Source organism: Ambystoma mexicanum, chromosome 4q, assembly GCF_040938575.1.
Source record: "Ambystoma mexicanum isolate Mex_15411 chromosome 4q, UKY_AmexF1_1, whole genome shotgun sequence".
In the NCBI taxonomy this organism is placed as follows: Eukaryota; Metazoa; Chordata; class Amphibia; order Caudata; family Ambystomatidae; genus Ambystoma; species Ambystoma mexicanum.
In genome coordinates this window covers 435550173-435567094 of record NC_090928.1, presented here as the reverse complement: position 1 = coordinate 435567094, position 16922 = coordinate 435550173, and the positions used below count along the sequence as shown (strand labels likewise).

The 16922-nt window shown below is 35.2% G+C and overlaps 3 non-coding genes across 3 annotated transcripts; all 3 read right to left on the bottom strand.

The window, feature by feature from the left end:
- Positions 1 to 6283: 6283 nt before the first annotated feature.
- Positions 6284 to 6355, bottom strand: TRNAC-GCA (transfer RNA cysteine (anticodon GCA)). Its single transcript has one exon. It is a non-coding gene; the product is annotated as a tRNA-Cys (tRNA).
- A 1836-nt stretch (positions 6356 to 8191) lies between these two features.
- On the bottom strand, positions 8192 to 8263 carry TRNAC-GCA (transfer RNA cysteine (anticodon GCA)). The gene has a single exon. It is a non-coding gene; the product is annotated as a tRNA-Cys (tRNA).
- A 5646-nt stretch (positions 8264 to 13909) lies between these two features.
- On the bottom strand, positions 13910 to 13981 carry TRNAC-GCA (transfer RNA cysteine (anticodon GCA)). Its single transcript has one exon. It is a non-coding gene; the product is annotated as a tRNA-Cys (tRNA).
- Between the last annotated feature and the right edge of the window lie 2941 nt (positions 13982 to 16922).

Below are 16922 nucleotides of genomic sequence, written 5' to 3'. Positions count from 1 at the left end.
GTATATGAAATGATGATATATCTTATTGTTTCTTACGGTGCATTGGGTTGAAAAACATTTTAACAGGATCTATTGAAGCGGGTATATGGTTATGAAACAGGGACTTCTTGAACTGCATTCCTACGCTCTACCACTGAGTTAAACCCTTGAATGCTGAAAACTGCCCTTTTTTTAAATAGGTGATAGAGTGGGTGACTGTATGGAACTTGTAGAACTAATGAAATCAGTGCACTTCTGGTCAGCTGTACAAATGAATACATTTCATTAAGGGCATATTATTGGTTTCCACCACAGTTTTATAACATTGATATGAGCTTCCAATGGACTATTTCAAACTGATAATATCACCAGTAGAACTTGGGTGAAAGTAAAACACAGCTTGTATCATATGAAGAAATCCTAAACAGTTTCATGGTGTTTACCCTATATTTCAGGAGATGATCAGGAGTATTTCAAATGTAGAAATGTGTTGCTCATTACATAAAATGCTAAGATTGTAAATGTTTTATTCAATTTATTTTAAAAAAATATTTCTACAGGTAAAACAGCTGAACAAGGGGGCACCCAGATTTGAACTAGGGACCTCTTGATCTGCAGTTAAATGCTGTACCACTGAGCGATACCCCCAGTTCTGAAAAGTTCACCTTTATTAATTCAGTAATATGTACAAAGTGCAAGCAACATGCAATCACCATCAAAGCAATGCATTTCCAGCCACCAAACCCTCCTTATAAGTATATGAGGTGCGAAGGATGTCCTTTATCTGACTTGGTAAAATACAGTGAGGTTTCCATTGCAAGAATTCATACATTTCGTATCGCATGTAGATCTTGGAACATGGAAAAAAAACTTTTGTCAAATGCACACATTCTGCAAAACGTAACTGTTTCTCTACTGCATTTTGCTGATTTTGTGCTAAGAGCATAGTTAAACCCAATTGTTCATTGTTTTGTATATGAAATGATGATATATCTTTTTGTTTCTTACAGTGCATTGGGTTAAAACATACATTTTAACAGGATCTATTGAAGAGGGTATATGGTTATGAAACATGAACTTCTTGAAAAGCCCTCCTACGCTCTACCACTGACATAAACCCTTGAATGCTGAAAACTGCCCTTTTTTAAAAAGGTGATAGAGTGGGTGACTGTATGGAACTTGTAGAACTAATGACATCAGTGCACTTCTGGTCAGCTGTACAAATTAATACATTTCATTAAGGGCATATTATTGGTTTCCACCACAGTTTTATAACAATCATATGAGCTTCCAATGGACTATTTCAAACTAATCATATCACCAGTAGAACTTGGGTGAATGTAAAACACAGCATGTATCATATGAAGAAATCCTAAACAGTTTAATGGTGTTTACCTTATGTTTCAGGTGATGATCAGGAGTATTTCAAATGTAGAAATGTGTTGCTCATTACATAAAATGCTAAGATTGTAAATGTTTACTTCAATTTATTTAATTAAAAAAATATTTCTACAGGTAAAACAGTTGAACAAGGGGGGCACCCAGTTTTGAACTAGGGACCTCTTGATCTGCAGTCAAATGCTCTATCACTGAGCTATACCCCCAGTTCTGAAAAGTACACTTTTATTAATTCAGTAATATGTACAAAGTGCAAGCAACATGCAATCACCATCAAAGCAATGCATTTTCAGCCACCAAACCCTCCTTATAAGTATAAGGGGTACAAAAGATGTCCTTTATCTGCCTTGGTAAAATACAGTGAGGTTTCCATTGCAAGAATTCATACATTTTGTATCACATGTAGATCTTGGAACATGGAAAACAAATATTTTGTCAAATGCACAAATTCTGCAAAATGTAACTGCTTCTCTACTGCGGTTTGTTGATTTTGTGCTAAGAGCATAGTTAAACCCAATTGTTCATTGTTTTGTATATGAAATGATGATATATCCTTTTGTTTCTTACAGTGCATTGGGTTGAAAAACATTTTAACAGGATCTATTGAAGAGAGTATATGGTTATGAAACAGGGACTTCTTGAACTGCACTCCTACCCTCTACCACTGACATAAACCCTTGAATGCTGAAAACTGGTCTTTTTTAAAAAGGTGATAGAGTGGAGTGGGTGACTGTATTTAACTTGTAGGACTAATGACATCAGTGCACTTCTGGTCAGCAGTACAAATTAATACATTTCATTAAGGGCATATTATTGGTTTCCACCACAGTTTTATAACATTCATAAGAGCTTCCAATGGACTATGTCAAACTGATCATATCACCAGTAGAACTTGGGTGAATGCAAAACACAGCTTGTATCATATGAAGAAATCCTAAACAGCTTAATGGTGTTTACCCTATGTTTCAGGTGATGATCAGGAGTATTTCAAATGTAGAAATGTGTTGCTCATTACATAAAATGCTAAGATTGTAAATGTTTACTTCAATTTATTTAATTAAAAACACATTTCTACAGGTAAAACAGTTGGACAAGGGGGCACCCAGATTTGAACTAGGGACCTTTTGATCTGCAGTGAAATGCTCTACCCGTGAGCTATAACCCCATTTCTGCAATGTTCACCGTTATTTATTCAGTAATATGTACAAAGTGGAAGCAACATGCAATCACCATCAAAGCATAGCATTTTCAGCCACCAAACCCTCCTTATAAATATATGGGGTGCGAAGGATGTCCTTTATCTGCCTTGGTAAAATACAGTGAGGTTTCCATTGCAAGAATTCATACATTTCGTATCACATGTAGATCTTGGAACATGGAAAAAAAATCTTTTGTCAAATGCACAAATTCTGCAAAATGTAACTGCTTCTCTACTGCAGTTTGTTGATTTTGTGCTAAGAGCATAGTTAAACCCAATTGTTCATTCTTTTGTATATGAAATGATGATATATCTTATTGTTTCTTACAGTGCATTGGGTTGAAACACATTTTAACAGGATCTATTGAAGAGGGTATATGGTTATGAAACAGGGACTTCTTGAACTGCATTCCTACGGTCTACCACTGAGTTAAACCCTTGAATGCTGAAAACTGCCCTTTTTTAAAAAGGTGATAGAGTGGGTCACTGTATGGAACTTGTAGAACTAATGACATCAGTGCACTTCTGGTCAGCTGTATAAATTAATACATTTCATTAAGGGCATATTATTGGTTTCCACCACAGTTTTATAACATTCATATGAGCTTCCAATGGACTATTTCAAACTGATAATATCACCAGTCGAACTTGGGTGAATGTAAAACACAGCTTGTATCATATGAAGAAATCCTAAACAGCTTAATGGTGTTTACCCTATTTTTCAGGTGATGATCAGGAGTATTTCAAATGTAGAAATGTGTTGCTCATTACATGAAATGCTAAGATTGTAAATGTTTACTTCAATTTATTTAATAAAAAAAATATTTCTACAGGTAAAACAGTTGAACAAGGGGGCACCCAGATTTGAACTAGGGACCTCTTGATCTGCAGTCAAATGTTCGACTCTGGAGCTATGGCCCCATTTCTGAAATATTCACCTTTATTTATTCAGTAATATGTACAAAGTGGAAGCAACATGCAATCACCATCAAAGCAATGCATTTTCAGCCACCAAACCCTCCTTATAAGTATATGGGGTGCGAAGGATGTCCTTTATCTGCCTTGGTAAAATACAGTGAGGTTTCCATTGCAAGAATTCATACATTTCGTATCACATGTAGATCTTGGAACATGGAAAAAAAATCTTTTGTCAAATGCACAAATTCTGCAAAATGTAACTGCTCCTCTACTGCAGTTTGTTGATTTTGTGCTAAGAGCATAGTTAAACCCAATTGTTCATTGTTTTGTATATGAAATGATTATATATCTTATTGTTTCTTACAGTAAATTGGGTTGAAAAACATTTAACAGGATCTATTGAAGAGGGTATATGGTTATGAAACAGGGACTTCTTGAACTGCATTCCTACGCTCTACCACTGAGTTAAACCATTGAATGCTGAAAACTGCCCTTTTTTAAAAAGGTGATATAGTGGGTGACTGTATGGAACTTGTAGAACTAATGACATCAGTGCACTTCTGGTCAGCTGTACAAATTAATACATTTCATTAAGGGCATATTATTGGTTTCCACCACAGTTTTATAACATTCATATGAGCTTCCAATGGACTATTTCAAACTGATAATATCACCAGTAGAACTTGGGTGAATGTAAAACACAGCTTGTATCATATGAAGAAATCCTAAACAGCTTAATGGTGTTTACCCTATGTTTCAGGTGATGATCAGGAGTATTTCAAATGTAGAAATGTGTTGCTCATTACATAAAATGCTAAGATTGTAAATGTTTACTTCAATTTATTTAATTAAAAACATATTTCTACAGGTAAAACAGTTGGACAAGGGGGCACCCAGATTTGAACTAGTGACCTTTTGATCTGCAGTTAAATGCTCTACTCTGGAGCTATAGCCCCATTTCTGAAATATTCACCTTTATTTATTCAGTAATATGTACAAAGTGGAAGCAGCATGCAATCACCATCAAAGCAATGCATTTTCAGCCACCAAACCCTCCTTATAAGTATATGGGGTGCAAAGGATGTCCTTTATCTGCCTTGGTAAAATACAGTGAGGTTTCCATTGCAAGAATTCATACATTTCGTATCACATGTAGATCTTGGAACATGGAAAAAAAATCTTTTGTCAAATGCACAAATTCTGCAAAATGTAACTGCTTCTCTACTGCAGTTTGTTGATTTTGTGCTAAGAGCATAGTTAAACCCAATTGTTCATTGTTTTGTATATGAAATGATTATATATCTTATTGTTTCTTACAGTGCATTGGGTTGAAAAACATTTAACAGGATCTATTGAAGAGGGTATATGGTTATGAAACGGGGACTTCTTGAACTGGATTCCTACGCTCTACCACTGAGTTAAACCCTTGAATGTTGAAAACTGCCCTTTTTTAAAAAGGTGATAGAGTGGGTGACTGTATGGAACTTGTAGAACTAATGACATCAGTGCACTTCTGGTCAGCTGTACAAATTAATACATTTCATTAAGGGCATATTATTGGTTTCCACCACAGTTTTATAACATTCATATGAGCTTCCAATGGACTGTTTCAAACTGATAATATCACCAGTAGAACTTGGGTGAATGTAAAACACAGCTTGTATCATACGAAGAAATCCTAAACAGTTTCATGGTGTTTACCCTATGTTTCAGGAGATGATCAGGTGTATTTCAAATGTAGAAATGTGTTGCTCATTACATAAAATGCTAAGATTGTAAATGTTTACTTCAATTTATTTAATTAAAAACATATTTCTACAGGTAAAACGGTTGGTCAAAGGGGCACCCAGATTTGAACTAGGGACCTTCTGATTTGCAGTGAAATGCTCTACCCCTGAGCTATACCCCCATTTCTGAAATGTTCATCTTTATTTATTCAGTAATATGTACAAAGTGGAAGCAACATGCAATCACCATCAAAGCAATGCATTTTCAGCCACCAGACCCTCCTTATAAGTATAAGGGGTACAAAAGATGTCCTTTATCTGCCTTGGTAAAATACAGTGAGGTTTCCATTGCAAGAATTCATACATTTCGTATCACATGTAGATCTTGGAACATGGAAAAAAAATCTTTTGTCAAATGCACAAATTCTGCAAAATGTAACTGCTTCTCTACTGCAATTGGTTGATTTTGTGCTAAGAGCATAGTTAAACCCAAGTGTTCATTGTTTTGTATATGAAATGATGATATATCTTATTGTTTCTTACAGTGCATTGGGTTGAAAGACATTTAACAGGATCTATTGAAGAGGGTATATGGTTATGAAACAGGGACTTCTTGAACTGCATTCCTACCCTCTACCACTGAGTTAAACCCTTGAATGCTGAAAACTGCCCTTTCTTAAAAAGGTGATAGAGTGGGTGACTGTATGGAACTTGTAGAACTAATGACATCAGTGCACTTCTGGTCAGCTGTACAAATTAATACATTTCATTAAGGGCATATTATTGGTTTCCACCACAGTTTTATAACATTCATATGAGCTTCCAATGGACTATTTCAAACTGATAATATCACCAGTAGAACTTGGGTGAATGTAAAACACAGCTTGTATCATATGAAGAAAACCTAAACAGTTTCATGGTGTTTACCCTATGTTTCAGGAGATGATCAGGAGTATTTCTAATGTAGAAATGTGTTGCTCATTACCTAAAATGCTAAGATTGTAAATGTTTTCTTCAATTTATTTAATTAAAAAAATATTTCTACAGGTAAAACAGTTGAACAAGGGGGCACCCAGATTTGAACTAGGGACCTCTTGATCTGCAGTCAAATGCTCTACTACTGAGCTATACCCCCAGTTCTGAAAAGTTCACCTTTATTAATTCAGTAATATGTACAAAGTGCAAGCAACATGCAATCACCATCAAAGCAATGCATTTTCAGCCACCAAACCCTCCTTATAAGTATATGGGGTGCGAAGGATGTCCTTTATCTGCCTTGGTAAAATACAGTAAGGTTTCCATTGCAAGAATGCATACATTTCGTATCACATGTAGATCTTGGAACATGGAAAAAAAATCTTTTGTCAAATGCACAAATTCTGAAAAATGGAACTGCTTCTCTACTGCAGTTTGTTGATTTTGTGCTAAGAGCATAGTTAAACCCAATTGTTCATTGTTTTGTATATGAAATGATTATATATGTTATTGTTTCTTACAGTGCATTGGGTTGGAAAACATTTAACAGGATCTATTGAAGAGGGTATATGGTTATGAAACAGGGACTTCTTGAACTACACTCCTACGCTCTACCACTGACATAAACCCTTCAATGTTGAAAACTGCCCTTTTTTAAAAAGGTGATAGAGTGGGTGACTCTATGGAACTTCTAGAACTAATGGCATCAGTGCACTTCTGGTCAGCTGTACAAATTAATACATTTCATTAAGGGTATATTATTGGTTTCCACCACAGTTTTATAACATTCATAAGAGCTTCCAATGGACTATTTCAAACTGATCATATCACCAGTAGAACTTGGGTGAATGTAAAACACAGCTTGTATCATATGAAGAAATCCTAAACAGCTTAATGGTGTTTACCCTATGTTTCAGGTGATGATCAGGAGTATTTCAAATGTAGAAATGTGTTGCTCATTACATAAAATGCTAAGATTGTAAATGTTTACTTCAATTTATTTAATTAAAAACATATTTCTACAGGTAAAACGGTTGAACAAGGGGGCATCCAGATTTGAACTAGTGACCTTTTGATCTCACAGTGAAATGCTCTACTCCGGAGCTATAACCCCATTTCTGAAATGTTTACCTTTATTTATTCAGTAATATGTACAAAGTGGAAGCAACATGCAATCACCATCAAAGCAAAGCATTTTCAGCCACCAAACACACCTTATAAGTATATGGGGTGCGAAGGATGTCCTTTATGTGCCTTGGTAAAATACAGTGAGCTTTCCATTGCAAGAATTCATACATTTCGTATCACATGTAGATCTTGGAACATGGAAAAAAAATATTTTGTCAAATGCACAACTTCTGGAAAATGCAACTGCTTCTCTACTGCAGTTTGTTGATTTTGTGCTAAGAGCATAGTTAAACCCAATTGTTCATTCTTTTGTATATGAAATGATGATATATCTTATTGTTTCTATTGTTTCTTACAGTGCATTGGGTTGAAAAACATTTTAACAGGATCTATTGAAGAGGGTATATGGTTATGAAACGGGGACTTCTTGAACTGGATTCCTACGCTCTACCACTGAGTTAAACCCTTGAATGTTGAAAACTGCCCTTTTTTAAAAAGGTGATAGAGTGGGTGACTGTATGGAACTTGTAGAACTAATGACATCAGTGCACTTCTGGTCAGCTGTACAAATTAATACATTTCATTAAGGGCATATTATTGGTTTCCACCACAGTTTTATAACATTCATATGAGCTTCCAATGGACTATTTCAAACTGATAATATCACCAGTAGAACTTGGGTGAATGTAAAACACAGCTTGTATCATACGAAGAAATCCTAAACAGTTTCATGGTGTTTACCCTATGTTTCAGGAGATGATCAGGAGTATTTCTAATGTAGAAATGTGTTGCTCATTACATAAAATGCTAAGATTGTAAATGTTTTCTTCAATTAAAAACATATTTCTACAGGTAAAACAGTTGAACAAGGGGGCATCCAGATTTGAACTAGGGACCTCTTGATCTGCAGTCAAATGCTCTACCACTGAGCTATACCCCCATTTCTGAAAAGTTCTCCTTTATTAATTCGGTAATATGTACAAAGTGCAAGCAACATGCAATCACCATCAACACAATGCATTTTCAGCCACCAAACCCTCCTTATAAGTATAAGTGGTACAAAAGATGCCCTTTATCTGCCTTGGTAAAATACAGTGAGGTTTCCATTGCAAGAATTCATACATTTCGTATCACATGTAGATCTTGGAACATGGAAAAAAAATCTTTTGTCAAATGCACAAATTCTGCAAAATGTAACTGCTTCTCTACTGCAGTTTGTTGATTTTGTGCTAAGAGCATAGTTAATCCCAATTGTTCATTGTTTTGTATATGAAATGATGATATATCTGATTGTTTCTTACAGTGCATTGGGTTGAAAAACATTTTAACAGGATCTATTGAAGAGGGTATATGGTTATGAAACAGGGACTTCTTGAACTACACTCCTACGCTCTACCACTGAGTTAAACCCTTGAATGCTGAAAACTGCCCTTTTTTAAAAAGGTGATAGAGTGGGTGACTGTATGGAACTTGTAGAACTAATGACATCAGTGCACTTCTGGTCAGCTGTATAAATTAATACATTTCATTAAGGGCATATTATTGGTTTCCGCCACAGTTTTATAACATTCATAAGAGCTTCCAATGGACTATTTCAAACTGATCATATCACCAGTAGAACTTGGGTGAATGTAAAACACAGCTTGTATCATACAAAGAAATCCTAAACAGCGTAATGGTGTTTACCCTATGTTCCAGGTGATGATCAGGAATATTTCAAATGTAGAAATGTGTTGCTCATTACATAAAATGCTAAGATTGTAAATGTTTACTTCAATTTATTTAATTAAAAACATATTTCTAGAGCTAAAACAGTTGGACAAGGGGGCACCCAGATATGAACTAGGAACCTTTTGATCTGCAGTGAAATGCTCTACCCCTGAGCTATATACCCCCATTTCTGAAACATTCACCTTTATTTATTCAGTAATATGTACAAAGTGGACGCAACATGCAATCACCATCAAAGCAAAGCATTTTCAGCCACCAAACCCTCATTATAAGTATATGGGGTGCGAAGGATGTCCTTTATGTGCCTTGGTAAAATACAGTGAGGTTTCCATTGCAAGAATTCATACATTTCGTATCACATGTAGATCTTGGAACATGGAAAAAAAATCTTTTGTCAAATGCACAAATTCTGCAAAATGCAACTGCTTCTCTACTGCAGTTTGTTGATTTTGTGCTAAGAGCATAGTTAAACCCAATTGTTCATTGTTTTATATATGAAATGATGATATATCCTATTGTTTCTTAGAGTGCATTGGGTTGAAAAACATTTTAACAGGATCTATTGAAGAGGGTATATGGTTATGAAACAGGGACTTCTTGAAAAGCACTCCTACGCTCTACCACTGACATAAACCCTTGAATTCTGAAAACTGCCCTTTTTTAAAAAAGTGATAGAGTGGGTGACTGTATGGAACCTGTAGAACTAATGACATCAGTGCACTTCTGGTCAGCTGTACAAATTAATACATTTCATTAAGGGCATATTATTGGTTTCCACCACAGTTTTATAACATTCATATGAGCTTCCAATGGACTATTTCAAACTGATAATATCACCAGTAGAACTTGGGTGAATGTAAAACACAGCTTGTATCATACGAAGAAATCCTAAACAGTTTCATGTTGTTTACCTAATGTTTCAGGAGATGATCTGGAGTATTTCAAATGTAGAAATGTGTTGCTCATTACATAAAATGCTAAGATTGTAAATGTTTACTTCAATTTATTTAATTAAAAACATATTTCTACAGGTAAAACAGTTGGACAAGGGGGCACCCAGATTTGAATTAGGGACCTTTTGATCTGCAGTGAAATGCTCTACGTCTGAGCTATACCCCCATTTCTGAAATGTTCACCTTTATTTATTCAGTAATATGTACAAAGTGGAAGCAACATGCAATCACCATCAAAGCAATGCATTTTCAGCCACCAAACCCTCCTTATAAGTATAAGGGGTACAAAAGATGTCCTTTATCTGCCTTGGTAAAATACAATGAGGTTTCCATTGCAAGAATTCCTACATTTCGTATCACATGTAGATCTTGGAACATGGAACAAAAATCTTTTGTCAAATGCACAAATTCTGCAAAATGTAACTGCTTCTCTACTGCAGTTTGTTGATTTTGTGCTAAGAGCATAGTTAAACCCAATTGTTCATTGTTTTGCATATGAAATGATGATATATCTTATTGTTTCTTACAGTGCATTGGGTTGAAAAACATTTTAACAGGATCTATTGAAGAGGGTATATGGTTATTAAACAGGGACTTCTTGAACTGCATTCCTACGCTCTACCACTGAGTTAAACCCTTGAATGCTGAAAACTGCCCTTTTTTAAAAAGGTGATAGAGTGGGTCACTGTATGGAACTTGTAGAACTAATGACATCAGTGCACTTCTGGTCAGCTGTACAAATTAATACATTTCATTAAGGGCATATTATTGGTTTCCACCACAGTTTTATAACATTCATATGAGCTTCCAATGGACTATTTCAAACTGATAATATCACCAGTAGAACTTGGGTGAATGTAAAACACAGCTTGTATCATATCAAGAAATCCTAAACAGTTTCATGGTGTTTACCCTATGTTTCAGGAGATGATCATGAGTATTTCAAATGTAGAAATGTGTTGCTCATTACATAAAATGCTAAGATTGTAAATGTTTTCTTCAATTTTTTTAATTAAAAAAAATATTTCTACAGGTAAAACAGTTGAACAAGTGGGCACCCAGATTTGAACTAGGGATCTCTTGATCTGCAGTGACATGCTCTACCCCTGAGCTACACCCCCATTTCTGAAACGTTCACCTTTATTTATTCAGTAATATGTACAAAGTGGAAGCAACATGCAATCACCATCAAAGCAATGCATTTTCGCCACCAAACCCTCCTTATAAGTATAAGGGGTACAAAAGATGTCCTTTATCTGCCTTGGTAAAATACAGTGAGGTTTCCATTGCAAGAATTCATACATTTCGTATCACATGTAGATCTTGGAACATGGAAAAAAAATCTTTTGTCAAATGCACAAATTCTGCAAAATGTAACTGCTTCTCTACTGCAGTTTGTTGATTTTGTGCTAAGAGCATAGTTAAACCCAATTGTTCATTGTTTTGTATATGAAATGATTATATATCTTATTGTTTCTTACAGTGCATTGGGTTGAAAAACATTTAACAGGATCTATTGAAGAGGGTATATGGTTATGAAACAGGGACTTCTTGAACTGCATTCCTACGGTCTACCACTGAGTTAAACCCTTGAATGCTGAAAACTGCCCTTTTTTAAAAAGGTGATAGAGTGGGTCACTGTATGGAACTTGTAGAACTAATGACATCAGTGCACTTCTGGTCAGCTGTATAAATTAATACATTTCATTAAGGGCATATTATTGGTTTCCACCACAGTTTTATAACATTCATATGAGCTTCCAATGGACTATTTCAAACTGATAATATCACCAGTAGAACGTGGGTGAATGTAAAACACAGCTTGTATCATATGAAGAAATCCTAAACAGCTTAATGGTGTTTACCCTATGTTTCAGGTGATGATCAGGAGTATTTCAAATGTAGAAATGTGTTGCTCATTACATAAAATGCTAAGATTGTAAATGTTTACTTCAATTTATTTAATTAAAACATTTTTCTACAGGTAAAACAGTTGGACAAGGGGGCACCCAGATTTGAACTAGTGACCTTTTGATCTGCAGTTAAATGCTCTACTCTGGAGCTATAGCCCCATTTCTGAAACATTCACCTTTATTTATTCAGTAATATGTACAAAGTGGAAGCAGCATGCAATCACCATCAAAGCAATGCATTTTCAGCCACCAAACCCTCCTTATAAGTATATGGGGTGCAAAGGATGTCCTTTATCTGCCTTGGTAAAATACAGTGAGGTTTCCATTGCAAGAATTCATACATTTCGTATCACATGTAGATCTTGGAACATGGAAAAAAAATCTTTTGTCAAATGCACAAATTCTGCAAAATGTAACTGCTTCTCTACTGCAGTTTGTTGATTTTGTGCTAAGAGCATAGTTAAACCCAATTGTTCATTGTTTTGTATATGAAATGATTATATATCTTATTGTTTCTTACAGTGCATTGGGTTGAAAAACGTTTAACAGGATCTATTGAAGAGGGTATATGGTTATGAAACAGGGACTTCTTGAACTGCATTCCTACGCTCTACCACTGAGTTAAACCATTGAATGCTGAAAACTGCCCTTTTTTAAAAAGGTGATAGAGTGGGTGACTGTATGGAACTTGTAGAACTAATGACATCAGTGCACTTCTGGTCAGCTGTACAAATTAATACATTTCATTAAGGGCATATTATTGGTTTCCACCACAGTTTTATAACATTCATATGAGCTTCCAATGGACTATTTCAAACTGATAATATCACCAGTAGAACTTGGGTGAATGTAAAACACAGCTTGTATCATACGAAGAAATCCTAAACAGTTTCATGGTGTTTACCCTATGTTTCAGGAGATGATCAGGTGTATTTCAAATGTAGAAATGTGTTGCTCATTACATAAAATGCTAAGATTGTAAATGTTTACTTCAATTTATTTAATTAAAAACATATTTCTACAGGTAAAACGGTTGGACAAAGGGGCACCCAGATTTGAACTAGGGACCTTCTGATTTGCAGTGAAATGCTCTACCCCTGAGCTATACCCCCATTTCTGAAATGTTCACCTTTATTTATTCAGTAATATGTACAAAGTGGAAGCAACATGCAATCACCATCAAAGCAATGCATTTTCAGCCACCAAACCCTCCTTATAAGAATAAGGGGTACAAAAGATGTCCTTTATCTGCCTTGGTAAAATACAGTGAGGTTTCCATTGCAAGAATTCATACATTTCGTATCACATGTAGATCTTGGAACATGGAAAAAAAATCTTTGTCAAATGCATAAATTCTGCAAAATGTAACTGCTTCTCTACTGCAGTTTGTTGATTTTGTGCTAAGAGCATAGTCAAACCCAATTGTTCATTGTTTTGTATATGAAATGATGATATATCTTATTGTTTCTTACAGTGCATTGGGTTGAAAAACATTTTAACAGGATCTATTGAAGAGGGTATATGGTTATGAAACAGGGACTTCTTGAACTGCATTCCTACGCTCTACCACTGAGTTAAACCCTTGAATGCTGAAAACTGCCCTTTTTTTAAATAGGTGATAGAGTGGGTGACTGTATGGAACTTGTAGAACTAATGAAATCAGTGCACTTCTGGTCAGCTGTACAAATGAATACATTTCATTAAGGGCATATTATTGGTTTCCACCACAGTTTTATAACATTGATATGAGCTTCCAATGGACTATTTCAAACTGATAATATCACCAGTAGAACTTGGGTGAATGTAAAACACAGCTTGTATCATATGAAGAAATCCTAAACAGTTTCATGGTGTTTACCCTATATTTCAGGAGATGATCAGGAGTATTTCAAATGTAGAAATGTGTTGCTCATTACATAAAATTCTAAGATTGTAAATGTTTTATTCAATTTATTTAAAAAATATTTCTACAGGTAAAACAGCTGAACAAGGGGGCACCCAGATTTGAACTAGGGACCTCTTGATCTGCAGTCAAATGCTCTACCACTGAGCGATACCCCCAGTTCTGAAAAGTTCACCTTTATTAATTCAGTAATATGTACAAAGTGCAAGCAACATGCAATCACCATCAAAGCAATGCATTTTTAGCCACCAAACCCTCCTTATAAGAATAAGGGGTACAAAAGATGTCCTTTATCTGCCCTGGTAAAATACAGTGAGGTTTCCATTGAGAGAATTCATACATTTCGTATCACATGTAGATCTTGGAACATGGAAAAAAAATCTTTGTCAAATGCACAAATTCTGCAAAGTGTAACTGCTTCTCTACTGCAGTTTGTTGATTTTGTGCTAAGAGCATAGTCAAACCCAATTGTTCATTGTTTTGTATATGAAATGATGATATATCTTATTGTTTCTTACGGTGCATTGGGTTGAAAAACATTTTAACAGGATCTATTGAAGCGGGTATATGGTTATGAAACAGGGACTTCTTGAACTGCATTCCTACGCTCTACCACTGAGTTAAACCCTTGAATGCTGAAAACTGCCCTTTTTTTAAATAGGTGATAGAGTGGGTGACTGTATGGAACTTGTAGAACTAATGAAATCAGTGCACTTCTGGTCAGCTGTACAAATGAATACATTTCATTAAGGGCATATTATTGGTTTCCACCACAGTTTTATAACATTGATATGAGCTTCCAATGGACTATTTCAAACTGATAATATCACCAGTAGAACTTGGGTGAAAGTAAAACACAGCTTGTATCATATGAAGAAATCCTAAACAGTTTCATGGTGTTTACCCTATATTTCAGGAGATGATCAGGAGTATTTCAAATGTAGAAATGTGTTGCTCATTACATAAAATGCTAAGATTGTAAATGTTTTATTCAATTTATTTTAAAAAAATATTTCTACAGGTAAAACAGCTGAACAAGGGGGCACCCAGATTTGAACTAGGGACCTCTTGATCTGCAGTTAAATGCTGTACCACTGAGCGATACCCCCAGTTCTGAAAAGTTCACCTTTATTAATTCAGTAATATGTACAAAGTGCAAGCAACATGCAATCACCATCAAAGCAATGCATTTCCAGCCACCAAACCCTCCTTATAAGTATATGAGGTGCGAAGGATGTCCTTTATCTGACTTGGTAAAATACAGTGAGGTTTCCATTGCAAGAATTCATACATTTCGTATCGCATGTAGATCTTGGAACATGGAAAAAAAACTTTTGTCAAATGCACACATTCTGCAAAACGTAACTGTTTCTCTACTGCATTTTGCTGATTTTGTGCTAAGAGCATAGTTAAACCCAATTGTTCATTGTTTTGTATATGAAATGATGATATATCTTTTTGTTTCTTACAGTGCATTGGGTTAAAACATACATTTTAACAGGATCTATTGAAGAGGGTATATGGTTATGAAACATGAACTTCTTGAAAAGCCCTCCTACGCTCTACCACTGACATAAACCCTTGAATGCTGAAAACTGCCCTTTTTTAAAAAGGTGATAGAGTGGGTGACTGTATGGAACTTGTAGAACTAATGACATCAGTGCACTTCTGGTCAGCTGTACAAATTAATACATTTCATTAAGGGCATATTATTGGTTTCCACCACAGTTTTATAACAATCATATGAGCTTCCAATGGACTATTTCAAACTAATCATATCACCAGTAGAACTTGGGTGAATGTAAAACACAGCATGTATCATATGAAGAAATCCTAAACAGTTTAATGGTGTTTACCTTATGTTTCAGGTGATGATCAGGAGTATTTCAAATGTAGAAATGTGTTGCTCATTACATAAAATGCTAAGATTGTAAATGTTTACTTCAATTTATTTAATTAAAAAAATATTTCTACAGGTAAAACAGTTGAACAAGGGGGGCACCCAGTTTTGAACTAGGGACCTCTTGATCTGCAGTCAAATGCTCTATCACTGAGCTATACCCCCAGTTCTGAAAAGTACACTTTTATTAATTCAGTAATATGTACAAAGTGCAAGCAACATGCAATCACCATCAAAGCAATGCATTTTCAGCCACCAAACCCTCCTTATAAGTATAAGGGGTACAAAAGATGTCCTTTATCTGCCTTGGTAAAATACAGTGAGGTTTCCATTGCAAGAATTCATACATTTTGTATCACATGTAGATCTTGGAACATGGAAAACAAATCTTTTGTCAAATGCACAAATTCTGCAAAATGTAACTGCTTCTCTACTGCGGTTTGTTGATTTTGTGCTAAGAGCATAGTTAAACCCAATTGTTCATTGTTTTGTATATGAAATGATGATATATCCTTTTGTTTCTTAGAGTGCATTGGGTTGAAAAACATTTTAACAGGATCTATTGAAGAGAGTATATGGTTATGAAACAGGGACTTCTTGAACTGCACTCCTACCCTCTACCACTGACATAAACCCTTGAATGCTGAAAACTGGTCTTTTTTAAAAAGGTGATAGAGTGGAGTGGGTGACTGTATTTAACTTGTAGGACTAATGACATCAGTGCACTTCTGGTCAGCAGTACAAATTAATACATTTCATTAAGGGCATATTATTGGTTTCCACCACAGTTTTATAACATTCATAAGAGCTTCCAATGGACTATGTCAAACTGATCATATCACCAGTAGAACTTGGGTGAATGCAAAACACAGCTTGTATCATATGAAGAAATCCTAAACAGCTTAATGGTGTTTACCCTATGTTTCAGGTGATGATCAGGAGTATTTCAAATGTAGAAATGTGTTGCTCATTACATAAAATGCTAAGATTGTAAATGTTTACTTCAATTTATTTAATTAAAAACACATTTCTACAGGTAAAACAGTTGGACAAGGGGGCACCCAGACTTGAACTAGGGACCTTTTGATCTGCAGTGAAATGCTCTACCCGTGAGCTATAACCCCATTTCTGCAATGTTCACCGTTATTTATTCAGTAATATGTACAAAGTGGAAGCAACATGCAATCACCATCAAAGCA